Below are 18,605 nucleotides of genomic sequence, written 5' to 3' on the forward strand. Positions count from 1 at the left end.
GATGCTTTCAAGCAGTAAATTGGTTGATTATAGTTTGAGAGCCTTGTTTTAAAGTATCAAGGGAAACTTGAAAAGAACTACCAATCAATAAAAAGGTTACTTGCCCACAGGGGTGGCTTATATAATCCAACTCAGCAAAAAATGTTTGCATTATTATTCAAACTTCCTGTAATTTTACTAATAAGAAACTTACTGGGCCCTGTGTCCACAGTTCACAGAATGTGGCACTCTTGATGGAGCGAACGCCCATCATCACATCCTAAACTAAACTGCACCAGCCCAGAGACACTTTATATTCACATTTTGATTCATAAATCATTACTTTTGGTCAACCTTTACATCTCTCTGTGGGTTTTGCAAAATTTAACCAATAAAAAGTTTTAAAAAGAGCTTGTGACTAAACCTCAGATCATCATTGGATTCTAAAACTGTCAGTCAAATCTTGTAACTCCACCCACCTCTATCGTGAACGAAGTCCAGTACGTGCTTTGGACCATCTCTGCTTGTTTGCAATGCAAGAGTTATAAAGAACTGGCTCTTTATTTACTCAAGAAACACTATATATAAAGGCTAATGTTTTATTTATTTGAGGAGCGGAGAAGAGTGCTTAGTCTAACATTTGTCGTCAAGTCATAGCAGCCAGTAATATCTTAAATAGCCTGTACGAAGCACTTTGGCTTCAATAACATGAGATTTTGGACAAATGACAGAAAAAAAACTGAGCGCCCGCTTAGCTAAAGACTTTATGGTCAGGTTTCAGACGGGACTTAGATTAAGCAAGGAATAGGCCTTAGTTCAATTAGGACACGTGAGTCACTTAGAAAAAAATGCTCAATGCATCTTGAGACAAAACAGTTAAATCCTAACATATTTTAAGATATGTCAGAGCAAGTTGCTTTCAGTTAAAACAGCTCAAACTTTCATTTTAATCTGGAACTAGGCTTTGAAACCAGGGGTATATCTTGTAAATTGGTGAAAATGCAATGCAATGCGGAAGTTCTAATATGTCTGAAATTCGCTGGTCACAAACCTTGTAACTCCATTTGAGCTTCATTTTGTTAAAATGTCAATAATTGAATTACACAAGCAAGTGTCTGACAGTGACAATATATAAAGCCACAATACAAATTTGTACAACACAGTGTTTAATTATTTAGAAAATGCAGGGTTTTAATTTCCTGAAAGGTTTTTGGAGACACTAGGTTTCCGCCTGACAGTGACAATATATTAAATACACACAACACAAAATGTTTTCCACACACCCTTATAAGGACTAAAGGAACACAGCTCATGTAATTTCTTTGGTGATAAAAAACTTTTCCATCTCAGCTTAATATGCAAAGATAACTGTAAGATTTGACATGCTGCCAACTAGTTGTGATGCTGAGCACATCCTAATGCAGGTACTGTGACATGAAACACAACTTACACTTCAGTAAACAAACAGAGTAGGCCTAAATGAGCCCAAATGTGCTGATGGAATTATGGGAGTTTGCCGCATCAGCCCAGTAATGTCATGTGAGTGTTATCAGTTTGCATTTGACACTGATCTTAATGGACTCAAAATGGGTTGCACTACATGCCACTTGCCTTAGACTGAAGGGGAAGTTCACTAAGAATTACAGTTAAATATCCCCGCTGATAGTGTTTTTTATTTGCATGTGCTTTGAGTTGTTTTAGCACCCAATTCAAAATGAATAATGCAAGTCAGATAATGGGGCAAACATGACCACGTCATTGGGGCTGTTTGCGCAGTCTGATCATAATTTGCACGGGTCAATAGACTTTTTTTCCTAAATGTCAGAACTTTGTTGTTACCTGTCTCACACCACAAATCGATCTGGCTACAATTACTGCTGCCATGCCCATGATCACTACAAAATGCACTCAAACATTCTTTTTTTACCACCTACTTTTCACGGGTGTTAAAAGAACCAAGTTAGGGGTCCTTATGTTTAAGAACCCAGCACATTCTATAATAAGTATCATTAAGATTGAAAGCGTTTATGGTTAAAAGATGCAGGTTTTTGCATTGAAGTATGGTGCAACTGTTAAGTAAATTTGCCTGTGTATCTCAGAATTGACTAATTATTTTCAAAGGAAATCTTGATACTTTACAAGACTTTAAAAGTTTTCAACATAATATACACTACTATTCAAAAGTTTGGGGTCGTTTTAGAAAAATGTTTTAGAAAGAAGACTCTTACGCAAGACTCTTACGCAATAAAAAAAAATATTGCAATTTAAAATAACCGTTTTCTATTTAAATAGATTTGTAAATGCAATTTATTGTCAATTCCTGTGTTTTTTATGCCAAAATAAAACTCAAAAGGGATGTTTTAGCTTGAATAATAAACAGGATTTTACTGAATTATTCATGCAAGTGCTTTAAAAAAAATCTGCACGTTATAAAATGCCAGATTTCTAAAGCAACCACTAACATTGTCACGAAGATGAAGACAAAGGAGAGGTTTCCATAAACAAAATGGTTAAAGAAAACAAACTCAGGTAATCCACAACAATGAAGAAAACATAACAGTGTGTGTAACATGCACACATAAACAACAAACACAGAGTGAAGGTCAGGAACTGAAATACACAGTGATAATGAGGAGATGATGAACAGGTGTGATGATCTAATGAGTGTCCATGACAACTGATGAGTGGCGGGAAAATCAAGCAAAGGAACACATATGATGAATAAAATAAAAAAAACTGAAAGTCCATGAAAGTGAAACTAAAGATGAATGTGACAAACATCTTAGGGTGCTTTCACACTGGCAGTTTAGTTTGGAACAGGGCACGGTTTGCATGAAAAATCGCTAATGTGAATGCTGTCATGGGACCCGGGTGCGCACTGGGATATCGAACCCGAGACTACCTGGAGGAGGTGGTCTGAGTGCGGTTGCTCCCGAACCGTGCTGCGGTTCGCGTGTATGTGAAAGCAACACGGACTCGGGTGCGCACTTGTTCAGGAAGTAAAGTATCCTGCGCATGAGTTTCAGCCGATTATGATGTATTTAGTTAAATAAAATGAAGATTTACCTTGGATATGAGCAAGAGTCTGCAGTGTATTCGCGCATAGTGCGTGCAATCAGGGCAACAAATTAATAGAAATCCATTGTCTCCTCAAATGAGTCCATTTGCAAGCAGCGGAAAGACAGCTTATGCGACACACACACACACACACGGTAAACCAGTGTTGTTTACTCAGCTTTGCATAATAGCACCAAATTATTAAAAAACACAATATATTGACGCGCATCGTGTTTTCTACCATGCGCCGTGCACGTTTGCAATGACGTAAGATGCACGCAAACGCACCAGAGTTCGATAGAATCAAGTTGAGTGTGAAACCAGACCAACGTTGAGGGGGGCGGCGGGAACAATCGCGCTCGGCCTCGGACCGCAGCAAACGAGCCCAGTGTAAAAGCCCCCTAAATTAACTTTCTTTCGCATTTTTCTGACACAAAGTATGTTGACTTGAGAGAGTGACATTCATTTGAAATTCCTGATGTGTTGTGCAACACCCATAACAATCAAAAAGTGACTGCATGAATTATTATGACCTGTATCTTTGCAGGATATTTGACTTTCCACAGCACCATTTGGATTATTGGCACATAATAGGAGTTTAATCAGTCATTATTCACAATTAAAGGTACAATAAAAACCCTGATAACCCAACAAAGCCATCTGCTGACTGTAATACGACTACTACATCAATTAACAGAGTAAACAACACTATCAAAGTACAATGGGTTATAATTCTTGATGATTCCGGTTGACGGCTGTTTGCGGTAAATGTATAGGAAGTTATGATGAGTTTTCTCAAAGCCGGTAGAGTGGGTGAGATAAAATGCATCCACCATATCCTTTCCTCACAATGGATTTCAGTGAGATTATGTGTGACAGGACTTAACCTCAGAGAGTACAGCACTTCACTTTGTTCTCCTCGGCCCCATCACTAAGATAATTGTAAGCTTGAGTCATCATTGAGTCGCTGGTTCCACATAAGTGACCAACCTCTCATGATCTTATTATCCTGCTGTCTGCACAAGCTAATTATTTTGTGTGTCCTCTTTCCACTGTAAAATGGGATATTTCTGTTCATTCACTTCTAATGATCAGTATCAGAGGGTTGAATTAAGTGCTGTAGGTAATCACAGACTTGCATTCAGCATTGAAATATTGCTTTTATACAACAGTTCTATAAACAAGACGTTAATATTGACTAACCTGTTTTATAAACAATACGGCATCTGTATGCTTGCTTAGAAAAGACATTGTGCGTTTTCAGGGTGCAAAATTAACAAATTAAGATGACAAAAATAAAACAGTGAATCAGTTTGAAAAAACAGCTTTTTTTCATCAGACTACGTTTTTTTCGTCAAATAAAAATAGCAGACCTACCTCAATCCACAGCTTGTCTAGTTTTTACTTAAAAAAAGTAACATGTCTGCATGATGTGGGGTTAGTCTGGGTCTCCGATGCATTGTAGCCTACTTGCACTAGGCCTACTGCTTTATTTTAATACCGTGTAGCATATTTTCCAAGTATTCGTCGATTTTTCTGTCGAAATGGTGCCACAGTAGCTACTTCTTTTCGCTTGGTTCATTTTGCTTGCTTTGCTTGCTTGCGAAATATGTCTTTAGGCACGTGTTGTTGCGCATGTTGACGGTAGCGCCCCGTGATTTAACAAATATAGGCTACATACTGTTTTTTTAACTATGCAGCCAACAAACAAAAAAGCTAAATATATATATATATATATATATAGATATATATATATATATTTACAGTAATATTATTAATAATATATTATAATATTATATAGTAAATATATACTTTTAAACCGTTTAAAAGGATAGTATTAATCGCTTTTTTTTTTTTACTTTCGCTAAAGTATCTGATGGTTTTACAAAACCTTCAAATGTTCTGTTATGAGCACTAGTTCGATGCTCACATCTTCCATGCCTTATATTTGTTGCTCTGTTTTGACTTCTACTCTAGTCATTCAACATAATGCCTTATCTCAATTAAATGTACTGAAATGAATGTATATGTGACACAAAAAGGCTGTTTATTATTTTGGCCGGTAAAAAATATGCTTGGCTGGTGGATTTTTTCATCTACCAGTCCCTGTAGTGGGTGAGCCAAAAAGTTAATTTCGGACCCTGTGCGTTTTACAGATTAGAGTACGTTTTACATGAAAAAAATATATAAATACTTCAAAATTTCCCATTTAATTCAATGTGCTACTTGTCGTTTCTTTGTAACAATTTTCACTCAGAAATTGCTAGAAATTTCACAAATGATTACAAAGGCTCCAGTTTATTTTAAACACCCAAAAATTGACATATTTGATGTACACTACCATTCAAAAGTTTGTGGTCAGAAAGATTTCTCTTTTAAAGAAATTATTTTATAATTTATAATTTTATTCAGCAAGGATACATTAAATTGATCAAAAGTGACATTAAAACATTTATAATGTCTATTTCAAATAAATGCTGTTTTTTTACTATCTATTCATCAAAGGATCTGTTTACACTTGATCACTTCATGCGTTTTCATTGATCGGATAGCTATCTGATTGTGAAAATACCAGGGCTGTGTCCGAAATCGCCCCATAAACCCTTAAATGGGACACTATTTGAGGGGACAGCCATTTGGTAAACATTTTAAACAGGCAAATAAAAACTAAAATGCTCATGCTCAGAAACATGGACTTCTGTTCAGCCATGCTTTCAAACCGATAATGAGCGCTAAACCTCCTCCATATGCAGCACATGCACACCTGTGTCAGAGTGGAACAAATGCGATTAATCCGTATACATGCGATTAAACTCCACATATTAGACTGTGGTTAAGGTTACTGTAATTATGAGCCTCATCACATTAACATAATCACAGTATTCAGTGTACATGAGCTCCAACTTAATCTCATTAAGTGTGTGAATTAATGTGTGAATGTGCTGCATTTAGGTGTTCGGTTGTGTGTGTGTGTGTGTGTGTGTGTGTGTGTGTGTATACTGTCCAATTTCAATACAGTAAAAGCAGCAGGAGACTGCAAGACAAACACACACACCTTTCTCACCTGCAGCCTCGAAAAAAAGTCTCAAACAGTGGCATCACATAGCTGAGCATGACTATATGTGTGTGTTAGCGTCTTCTTGTTTTGTTTGGTGAATAATGTGTTTGTGTATGTGTGTGTATTTGGCGACCTGTAGAGACGTAATTACTGCGACAGGATGGGGCCCTAGCGAGACGCTGTGCTGCAGTTCATCCTGTCACTATCGCTCAAGCTCGTCTTCTCCAGCCGCAACCATGTGAGGTCTCTCCTTTCCCATCTCTGCACTCTTTTTGTTCTTACAACTTTTTTTTATTTCTCTTTCTCTAACTGCAGAACTAAATGAATTAGTCTCCTGTAGAGTGAGAGAGTGGAGCAGACTAGCGTGTACTGAAATCCACCGCTGATATGCTAGGTGTGAGTGGTATCACTTCACAGCGATCCATCCTTGAAAAATACCAAGAAAATATGACAGGACCTTTACAGCCACTTAAAATTTGAATTTGTGAAAAGAAGTTAGAGGTGAGGGGTTGAAAAAATAAGAGGGACTGGTAATGTTAGCCAAAACAGAGTAGATTTTGATTAAAATTATCAAGACCAATAATTTTTCTTCAGAATAACATGACTGACTAATCATCATAGAAAGTAAATAGGGTAATCGTTCTTGTATGATTGCCTGCTACACTTCTGTTATACATTTTCCATTCTTAGGTACACATTGGGGGACGTTGACGTCTTATTATAGCTTTTTTTATTACTTTTTTATATATACACCACCATTCAAAAGTTTGAAAACTGTTATTTTTAATTAAATATTTCACACCGTTTCTGTTTTATTGTATCAAATAAATGCAGCCTTGCTGAGATTTGTTCTCCCCACTGAACTGCATCATGACTAAGCCTACATCAGTGAGAATACGATTATCGATCTTACAGTTCAATTAAAAAAAAAAAATCATATGAAAGTCTGACTTTTTTAATAAAAGTGGTACCCACAATTAAAAAAACAGCACACTCAGAAACCTAATGGTTCATGTGTAAAAAAAAAAAAACGGACTTAAAAGATACGTGCGAGTCTGAATTGCAACAGATCAAACATGCCCACCAACGTGGGGTCAGAGAACATTGAGTTTTGAGTATTAAATGGTTTGTCCATACTAATATGTTCAACATGTATCAGTGCCGTGCACTGGCTTTGACTTTATGTGCAGCAAAACTTCGAGGCAGGCGAGACAAGCTCACAGTGCCGACAAAATGCCTAAATCAATAACCTGTCAGAGGAGAGGAGAGCTGGAGAAGGACTGATATTCTCTCTCTTGCTCCCTCTACCTCTATCTTTTCTTTTCTGCCTCATCCCTCTCTCCACAGAGAGTTGGTTACAGGCTTCCTCTATTATTGCATTGCAAAACAAAATGTCCGAATTCTCAGAGAGATAGAGAGAAAGAGGGAGACGGAGAGAAAGAGAGGGCAGCTGTTGTGTTGTGGAAAGGTCCACTACTACAATAAACCAATCAGATGGGGAAACTTGCAGCTTTTCTGACAGCATACATGTGAAACAATACACAGATGTAGAATAAAATATCTTTACTTCCAGCATCACATGCTCTGTTATTTATCAGAAGTAAATGTTCTGTAGGTGAATGCAGTGTCATCTGCTATTGGCGAGTCAAACAGATGGTCCCGTTCAAAGCTCACACAATTGATTAAGACTGATCAATAATTTGAAAACGAACAAGTATGCCCCTAAAGTCAGAAGGACAACAAATTGGAACATTTGTGAATGATCTGAACAAACGCTCTAAAAAAGATGGTTCTTTACACGTAGTAAAAGTTCTATTTAGTACCATATCGTCCTGAAGAACCCTTTATATGCTGAAATGGTTCTTTGTGTTAGAGTTTAGGGTTCTTTATTCCCGCTTTTTTGTTTTTCAAATCTGTAACTGTCAAATCCTCCTCCTCATTACTGATTTTTGGAGCTCAGCTATACAACTACAGTTACTACACAGGCTATCACATACTCTCAACAGGTAAATGATTCCTTTATTAAAATGTCTATAAATTATAACTTTAAAAATTATAACAATCATTTCCTAACAATCATGTCTTTTTCTGTTTTTAGTTTAACAGAACATGTAAGTGTGAGCAGCTCTGTTCAGTTAAGGATACTATTCTTCTCTTCAATTTATGATCCATATTGTTTGAATTGTTTAATTATGACTTTATGCCTAAACATACCCATACCCAGTCACAAAAAAAAATCATTGATACCATGACTTTATATTACTTTTTGCTTTTAACATGGTAAAGGGCTCATACTGTCCATGTTTGCTAATTTTGGCCTTCTTCATAATTGTTTTTACATAATCAAATGGAAGAGACACAATGTAGCTCTAAATTGTATTTCAGATGCTGTCACGTATCATAACCTCATCATCTGCAGAGAGACACTGCTCAGAATACACACATAATGAAGGACGTAAAGACTCGTCATTACTATATCGTGTTCAATGTCAACTGTTATTTTTAATGTATTTAGCTAACCTCTGTTGTAAGACAGGTAAGGTCATTTTTGCTACAATCTGCCATGTCAATAAAAAATAAAAGTACCTAATTGACACAACATGCTGTTTTTTTTTTTAATGTAAAACCCAAATATAGGTGACAAGATTTAAGACCAGGCAGACAGAGGGCTAAAAAAACAATATTAATAAATAATTTATAAAAATATATATTTTGATAATATTAATAATATGAACATACTAATATACTAATATTAATGAAAATAAATATAATTGAAAAGGTTTATATAGAACTATATAGCACTTTCAAAGAATGGTTCTTTATGGAACCAAATGGTTCTATTTAGCACCAAAAAGGGGTCTGCTATTGTTAGCCGAAGAACCCTAATTTGGTACTGGTTAGAACAATTTTTCTTAAGAGTGTATTTTGCAGTCTGCTTTTAGAAGTACCATTAAGATGTTTTGTATAGTGTGACATTTTTACAACAATAAAATTGACAGACCCATAACCATTCACCAGTTGTGTCTTTAATGTCTGGTCTCCCGATAATATAATTAGACTTCAAAATAATAACCAATATTATTTTTTTTTTGTTGTTGTTAATATTAAAATATTCATAATGCATATTATGTTTTTATTGTTGCAGTATAATGAGTCTGCAGTTTTTCTCCTCAAAAATCAGAAATAAAGCAATAATTAAAAAAGCAATAATTAAAAACCAGTGTGCATATTGGTTATTTGACACGTAAACATAAAACTAATAAAACTAATAATATTCAAAAATAATACGGGTCAAACTAATATTAAGCACACTCTATTCTCATTACTGTAATGCAAAAAAAAACTTCCACATATATTACTTCCTGGAAACTGTTAAGTAATAAACATCATGGTATTATTCGTTTAACAGACTTTAATTTATTCTTATTTAAATAAATAACACTGTATTACAGTAATGAGAATCACCAATGAGTGTAATGTAAATTACAAAAAGTGCTAAAATATCATGAACATAATGTTATGGAAAAAACATATTAATTTCATAAAATAAACAGTAGTCTATTTAACGTGACCCGAACGCTTTGTCTCGTTTTCTTTATTAGAGGATTATAAACAGTGGAATTCTAATAAAAGATCTAAAAAAATGAGTTTACTGTTGTTTGTGTTCACACACACAGACAAACATTCCCAAGGCTGCATTCTGTACATAAATACGAACAACAAGGATTTGTCACGCTGTAAAGCTAACACTGAATGGGGTATTATGACCGGCCTCCGTCAGATTATTTATGAGAGGGGCTGTAATTGAACACTGCAAATCCTACAGCTTTGAGTTATGGACGAACAGGAGAGGGCGTTCGCAAGTGTACTCCATATGCTCCTCTCTCTCTCTCTCTCTCTCTCTCTCTCTCTCTCTCTCTCTCTCTCTCGCACGCTTTTCACAAACTTTACAGATTCCTACCAGCTTATTTACATAGTACAACTAAATACACACAAATGTGACACTTGTAGTCAAAATCTGATATGTAACACCTTAGAGGAGGTGATTAATTGCCATTATACAGTACTGCATAATTTTAATCATTCAGGGTAAATAAAAATAATTGATCCGCTTATGTTGAATTTACCAAGGGGCCCGGCGGCCCTAGTGATCAGTTCATTCTGTATGAGCCAAAGGCCTTTATAGAGATAACACACTTTGTAAGAACTTTGAGAATAGAAATGCACAATTCAAAAGATATATTATTTCACAAAATACTGAAGTTATCCAAAAAAACTTTTTTTCAATGTAACACACTGTTTGTAATGCCTGTTTAAAAAATCCATTGCTTTGAGTCAATGAGAATGGAATGTGCTTAATATTAGTTTTGCGAACTGGATTAACTGATTAATTGGGGAAAACAAAATCTTGTTTCATAGAACAATTCATTCATGAATCAGGGTCGAACTAGGGTGGACATTAAGATTTTTACTAAAACTTTGGTTTATTTCTCACACAAAACTATTCAAGTCATATGGATCATTAGTCATATGGTGCTCAAGTCATATGGATCATTTTTTTTGATACAGCCCTTGTCTTTATTTACAATTATATATAAAAAGTGCTTAAATTATTCTTCATAAATTCATTTTTATGTTACACAGAATACACTGGTTTGGAACAACGTAAGCATGAGTAAATAATGACAGATTTATCATTGTTGGGTGAACTGAACCCAGCTCTGAAGTCTGTTACATCATAAAGCACAAAGCATAAAGCTCACCCTCTCTGACCGAACAAACAGCTTGTTCTTAAGAGCATCATGTCACAGTCACATCTGTGCTCAATTAAAATCTCAATCACTTATAATGGCAAAAGGTGTTCAGCTCCAAAACTGTATTTGGAAATGATCAGTGAGGTCAAAAATATCAAGAAGGATGTAAAGTAAGGATTTAGCTTACTACTATAGAACTCTGTGCACGTATACGTAGGGTTGGGTATAGTTTGAATTTGAACGATTCCGATTTCGATTTCGATTCCTTGTTTCGATTCTGGTTCCTAACGATTCTCGATTCCGATTCTTTTAAGAGGAAGGGTCAAAAAAGTTTAGGATATTTTAAATGAGCTAGCTAACCAACAATCTTTCTGAAGGAAATAGTCTAACCTTCTCCATCAATTTTAATTCTATGAACTTTTTACTTTTTATGAATTTCTCACAGGGTTGTTTTCAACTACAATATAAATATCAAATCTATGAACTTGAATATAAATATTATAAATTATGAATATATTTTCACAGGGGTACACTTTCCTCAAGAGAGCTTTATTTTTGAAAACCTCATGAAAACACATTTACACATGAGTGTATGATGCTGCAGGTACTTAAACAGTTACTCCCACTGATGGGCTAACCTAGTGCAGAATAGCAAATAAACAATAAGAAACAACTTGTAAAACCTTCGTCATCTGGCGAGGAGAGAGCAACCAGTGAAATAACCTGTGCTCCGAACGGCGTCGAGAGCACTTTTGAAACATATCCATGCCTTGGTTTGATGCTGCGTTCACACCAGACGCGAATAGAGCGTCTGGCGCGAGGGATTTCAATGCAAAGACGCGTTACGCGCGTAAAAAATTTCTGCGGCGCGAATGGGGACAGGCCCGCTTTTCAGTTTATAATGTCTATGTTTATATAGACGCGAATATTCCTTTTTTACGTGCATCAATTTCGCTCTTGACGTGCAAATGGATTCAAAGTGTTCAAGCGTATAACTAGACGCGGTAGGCGCGAATTTGACGCGCTATTAGCAGCATTAGGACGACTCTCGAGTTGCTTCGCTCGGTTATGCCAACACTTCCAGTGGACGCTTCTTTGTTGGTGCTGTGAATCGAAACTAGGAATCGAAATTTAAACTTTTGAACGATACCGGGAAAATCGCAAAGCTAGTCCCAGTTCCAATCGATACTCGATTCTCGATACCCAAGCCTACGTATATGTATAACTGTAAACATTTATAGGCCTGGCCAAAATATCAGTTTATCCCTACTGTGCAGTATGCAGTTTGCTATTCAATTCTGAATACAGAATATGCATATTTCTTGATGGGAGGGTCCTGTCCAAAATTCACTCTCCTCTCCTTCTGCACCCCTCATCTTCTTTATTCTGTCTGTGACCTCTCTGCGTTCTGCCTGACTGACCCTCCTGATTTAATGACCTCGCACAGACGGGACACTCAGATAGAATGGGTGAGAAAGAGAAGCGAGAAAGCGAATGGGAGCCAAAAGCTAAAACCAGCTAAAACCAGAGTGGGATTCATTGCTGCTAACAGATCAGAATTCTCCCATTTTATCCCTCAGATTCATCTTTTATTTTCTTCACCTGTTCGTCACTGTATCTGCAATTCATTCCCGTCTCCTTCTCTGCTACAGCCATTCATTTCGGCCTGTCACTCAAAATACCTGTCCCATCGCAAGCCTTCATTTCACATGATCATCCCTCTCTCCCTCTCTCTTTCTCTGTACTCGTTTTCAGAGTGGATTTGAAAGGAGTGACAGACATGCCGTGTGAGAAAGCGTGCCAGAGGAGCCAGAAGATTCTATATCAAACAGAAACACTTGTGCACGCACACAAACAAACCTCCACCAAGCATTCATCATTTTTTGTTATTCTAACAATGCTAATGCAACCAAAGTCCTAATGATGTCACTCTGATGTATAAACTGACATTCTCTCCTCACAAACTCATCAAGAATTCAGACCAGCCATAATACCATCATAACACTTCAACCCAAATCTAGCCAAAATTTGAGCCTAAATTCTTCATTGCTTTGTAGCCATAAAATATAAAAAGGTAAATGGCTCGGTTTCAAAAGCTGTCTTGCTGTCTACTCCCTAAAGGCTACATAGGCAGCTGCCTTCTAAGGCAGCACATGAACTGGAAAAGAGCATGAACTCATGAGAGACTGGTTTGAAGCAACAGTCATACAAATAGTATTGCTCACATTCTTAAAGGGACATTGTGTAGGAATTTCTCCCATCTAGCAGTGAAATTTTGAATTCAAACGAATTGTGCTCTTCAGCGCCTCGCTTTTTCAAATGTGTGTTGCATCTACGATGTCTTCTAATAGCACTTCGTCGAGTTTTACATTTTTGTAATCTCCGGTCACGTTTCCATTTACGTTCAATTTTGGACTTTATTGGCGATGAGGATTTCTTCTCCTGTGGCTCGGCATGTGCTCGGCAAACAACAGTGCAATGCAGCCTTTTAATCTTGCCGGGGCAGTGACAAGCGCCTCTCACTGCTCTGCTCCTCCGTTTCTGCTGCTTTCAGTTATGTGACGCTGGCTCTGAACGAAAACACGTTGTGGAAACGCGTTGGCCTAGTACTTTTTGACCCTCTCTGCTATTATAGCTTTTCAAGATGGCGGAACTACATGGAAGCCTCCGTGGACCTACCCGTCACATGTATATAAAGATAATAAATTCTTCGTTTACGAGGATAAGTCAGATAATTGGCAGAGGTATTTGTACACCATTGAGGACATATTTATGAATAAAATTATATTGATTTTAGAAAATAACTACCTAAAAAACTACACATTGTCCCTTTAAAGTTGATTTCATTTTCAAAATTGAGTTTGCAACTTTGCACGTTACCAAGCCAATGAGACAATATTTTATTAACCATAAAAATATATAGCATGAACAAATATTAGGTAAATATTAAATTTTTACACACACACACACACACACACACACACATATGAAGAAAATTTCACTGATACATTGTGGGATTGCTTTCTTAGCACAGGATGCATTCTATGGTGTTTAAATGCTGTAAAAAAAGTTATGTTATTATCAACCTTTTGAAAAGCCTTTATCTTAAGTGCACCTACTGTAGGATGCTTTCAAATGCAGCTCACAAGTTTTGGAACAGAGCTCATGCTTTTTATATGAAAGTTGTTCCAATGTTCCCAAACTGATCAACAGTTGAGAGGCAAGTCCTAAAACTCAAGAACTCCAGTTCTCCAGCATTTAAGAGATACGGTATACACTCATCCCACTTATTACACAGCATTTCGCAACATAGGCTAAATAATTATGGGGATAATATATATTGATTTCAGATTAAACTGTTTTAAATTCGTATCTGTTTGTATCTCAATTCAAGTGTACAAAACAATAGTCATAAAATGGCAGAAGCTGCATTTGAATGAAACAAGAGAGCGAGTCCACAATACTGGATGACAATTAAATAACTGTACGCAAAATATTGATTCAACTGAGTTTTAATACTTTATTAGTTCACCAAATACAAAACTTCCACAAAGAAAAACAGTTCATAGTAGGCGTATAGCACCATAGACATAATAATACATAAACGCCCTATTGGCCGCTTTGGAACGTTGCTGCGATACGTCAACGCGTCCGCCATATTGCTGAGGGCAAGACTGCGTTGTAAACAAATTCAAGTAAACGGGTGAACTGCGGTTTTTCTGGATAAAAACAAAATAACGTTATCAACCGATTTCAGTGGTTTGTACGTGGTGTACAAAAACTTCCATCTCTAGTTATTTAAAATCTCGATAGATAAACCTATAAAAAAAAATGATAAGGAATTGTCAAAGCTCAGGCTTGTCATGTGGCTTTTTATTCTTGGATAAGAATTGTGAAGACCCCCATCCTGAGAATAATTTAATTTTTACATTAAATCAAGTTTTCGCATTTTCTGTCTTTAACCTGATTTTAGCTTTATTTTATTTTATAATAAAATAAACAAACAGTATACAGCAAATAAAATAGTAATGAATAGTATAATTAAATAATATCATAAGTACAATAATATAATAATAATATATTGATAATAGCAAATAGTTCATGTATAATACTATGATAATAGCAAGAGAATATGAAATATGAAATCAATTACAGAATATAGATAGACAATAAAAAATAAGTTAAATACTGACTAGTGAATAGTACAATAATTTTACAGCATAACTATAATAGATTGATAATCGCAAGTTGTATAATATTATAATAATAATAGCTAATACAATTGCAGAATAATATAGACAATAATAAAAATAGTAAATGAAATAGTGACTAGTACAGCCGAAACGAGTACTTGTTATAAAAGTCGGTTTTAAGAAAATATAGATGAATATTTAGATTACAAGAAATTTACTTTATAATATAAAATATAATATAGGCTAAAAATTAATATAAATCATGTCAACTCATGTCTCAACTTTCACAGCTAAGTTAACTAGCGACATCGCTAGCTATTTTAGTCTGACTGACTCCGGTGGCCAACTAAAATTTCTATTACTAATTATATAATGACCAAATACAACCAGAAACAAATGTTCTGTCTTGCTTGTGAAAGGTAATTCCCCAAGACCTTTTTTCAATTGTGCGGCGATTTGTAAAGCCCCAAGTAGCACACGAAGCAGGCATTTTTCTCAATTCCCGTAATGAGATAGTTGCCCTCCGCAATATGGCGGCGCCGTTGACAATCCAGCGGCTAATAGGGCGTCTATGTTTAAAATGTCTATGTATAGCACTGCTGACTTCAGTAACCCGGATGAGCCTGCATTATCTGTTTTGAGCAGTTGTTATTTGGGAATAACTTATCGCTGGATAGCGCTATTGACCAATCAGAATCAAGTATTCCACAGAGCCATGTAATAAGAATCAATAAGTCTTTGTAATCAATAAGTCAACTGAGTTCACCCAAACTAAAAGGCGAACAATCTCAAATGTAAGGAGGTACAGTATCTCATCACAGCTCAAAGCGGTTTATTTATAGCCTTGTATGAAAGGCAAAAAAAGACAACTATAGGCACTTCATAATATCAGACACTCATTCGGGGGGAAGCAAACAAATGAGCAAATTGAAGCAAGCCATTTGGATTGTCTCACTCTAGAGCGCTTATGCATGCACAGGTGATCAGATGAGCGGTCCAGCTGGAAGTCTATATGCATGCTGCTGATAATATACCTTACATCACAAATTCCCTCCTGCCACCACACAACATTATAAACTCATAGTGTCACTAATGCTATGCCAGCCATATCAGTGTCACCATCAGTCATAATAATATTAAATGAGCTTATCAGTTGACACGCTGTTTTATTTTGTTTCCTCAATAAGTTTCTGGAGGTGAAACCCCTCACGAGTTTCTCGTGCGCTCATGGCAACCCGCTAGTTAAAACTCATGTGCTCGCATGACATATGAATAAATAATGACACGCGCAGCAGGCGCGTGCACCGCTACCCGAAACGCGCAACACTAACGCAAAAAAACTAATAAACATTCAAAGGTTTTAAAATAAACTTAAAAGATAATAAAACACTGAAATATTATAGAACACAACATATATAAATTGAATGGCCAACTCAAAGCATTGGTTGCTTCATTGTTGTCTAATTTTCTAACATGTCTATGTGATACTGAAGTAATATTATCAATAAAAGTAGCGGTTGTAGCCTAAAGACTTGTCATCAGTTCTCCAGAGTAAGTCAGAGAGTCAGCGCTCTTACCTGCTTCCTCCTGATCAGTCCGCCCGTGCGCTCTCGACAACCGACCGACCGACCGCTGATCCTGATGCTGAGAGAGTGCTGATGCTCCGCGCGCTCACTCTCCCTGCGCTCTCTCTCTCTCTCTCTCTCTCTCTCTCTCTCGCATCATCATGTTGCGGTTTCAAGTTTAAAAAAAGTTTAATGCTGCATGACTGAGCAGCATCGTCGAGTGTCATTTGTCATCTATAAATGAAGCTTGCAAGGAATGTCATTTTGCATATCTGCATTTCAACAGTAAAATAATCATCCATATCTTCTCATAAAGCCTAAATTACATCAATACAAGTTTTTTTGTTTTATTTCTTGATTAAACAAATGTATATAATATAATCATAAAATAGGCTATATAATATAATATATAGGCTATTATATAACAATATAATATAAGTGTATTATAATAATAATATTATTTTAATATATAATATATTATTATATAATAATAAGGTAATATAATTGATTAAACAAATGTAATAATATAATATAATCCAATGCTGCTTTGTCAAAAAAAAAAAGTTTGTGTACATCTTGATATTTTATTATATTATATTATAACCAGGGTGAGAATTTCAATGACTTTCAGAGGGGACGACTGATAAGTTATAAAAGAAATTACCGGCAGTAGCTAACTGTGAATTGTAACAAAGATGATTCACCATAACACTATTTATTTTGATACATGTATAAATTAATGTATTTGTGATGTGCAAAATTCTAATGAAGTAATAAACAATTATATCACATTTGTTTTATATACAGTCCAATGCTGATAATGGAAAGAGCTGTGTGGCAAAACTCCCCCAAACCCCTCGATAATTCGCACTCTGCTGGCAAATGGGCACCCTTCTGTCATTATATTATATTATATTATATTATATTATATTATATTATATTATATTATATTATATCATATTATATTATAGTTATATATTATAAATTATAGTAATTCAACAGATCACAAAACTCACATATTGGGTCATACAGTTTTTGAGTCACATGTGTTTGATCATTTTTCGGATCAGCAAGAAAAAAATAATAATATAAAAATAAATACAATATATCAAAGTTGCAAATAAAGTAAGGTCTAAATAGTATTTAGGTAGAGAATTATAATAATTAGGCCTAAATGTAAAATAACACTATAGTGCTCACTGTAGCCTATTAAATATTATTTTGTAAGCTATATTTTGTTGTTTCATAAACATTTATGACATAGACAGCGGCAGATATTTATAGGCTGCTGTCACTTTAAGACCTAAGGCACCTATCCAATATAATGATAGAAATCCTAAAGTTCAATTAAGACAAAACCAACTGTGTTTACGAGAATATATGCCGAGAAAGGTATTTTCACATACTTCTTTTGTCCGTTCCAGCGCAAAGAGGTGGGAAAGGAAACAATTCGTTGTTTGCAGGCTGTCTGAAAAGCACCTCTCTGTTAAGATAACAATGCACAAGTAGCAAATTGATTCTTCATTCTCATCGCCTTGCATTGGAATTGTTTAAAATCGATTGAATGTGTAAATTCAAGGGACTTTCGGATGCCTGCTTTCTATTTCTTTGCTGCCATCATGACTTCATCACATTACAAGGACGTTTTAACAGTTAACGTTACTCACCCTTATGTCGGCAGGCTTCTGAGAATTTAGTATACAAGTGGATGATTTATACTACCAAGCTATGAAAAAGTCACCACAAAAGCAGTCTGCAATGTGTGAAGGCACAAATCAAAATTGAAACGATTTTGCATATTTGTTCGCATTGTTCAGTTAAACTCCCTTTTGTTCTTATTCTGGCAGGTTGTCGTCAATTAAAAACGGCGCCTTTTTGTTTGCTTCATATTGAAACCTTGTCAACCTATTGGGTCTCATGTGTCATGTGACCGCTCGCAACGCTGCAAACCCTCAATAAAATGAAATAAATTGGGTTTATTCTTACGCAATTTGGTTAC

At 35.7% G+C, this 18,605-nt stretch overlaps 1 protein-coding gene across 2 annotated transcripts in view; it reads right to left on the reverse strand.

Annotated features, from left to right (window-relative positions):
* Positions 1-16,750, reverse strand: part of cdh23 (cadherin-related 23) — a 294,684-nt gene extending 277,934 nt beyond the window's left edge. For both annotated transcript variants that reach the window (XM_077196907.1, XM_077196908.1), the window contains exon 1: positions 16,619-16,750. The gene's annotated coding sequence lies outside the window, so the exon portion shown is untranslated. The remainder of the gene's footprint in view (positions 1-16,618) is intronic.
* Positions 16,751-18,605: the final 1,855 nt, after the last annotated feature.

Source organism: Siphateles boraxobius, unplaced genomic scaffold (genome assembly GCF_051911475.1).
Source record: "Siphateles boraxobius isolate OS27281-9 unplaced genomic scaffold, OSU_SipBor_1 37, whole genome shotgun sequence".
In the NCBI taxonomy this organism is placed as follows: domain Eukaryota; kingdom Metazoa; phylum Chordata; class Actinopteri; order Cypriniformes; family Leuciscidae; genus Siphateles; species Siphateles boraxobius.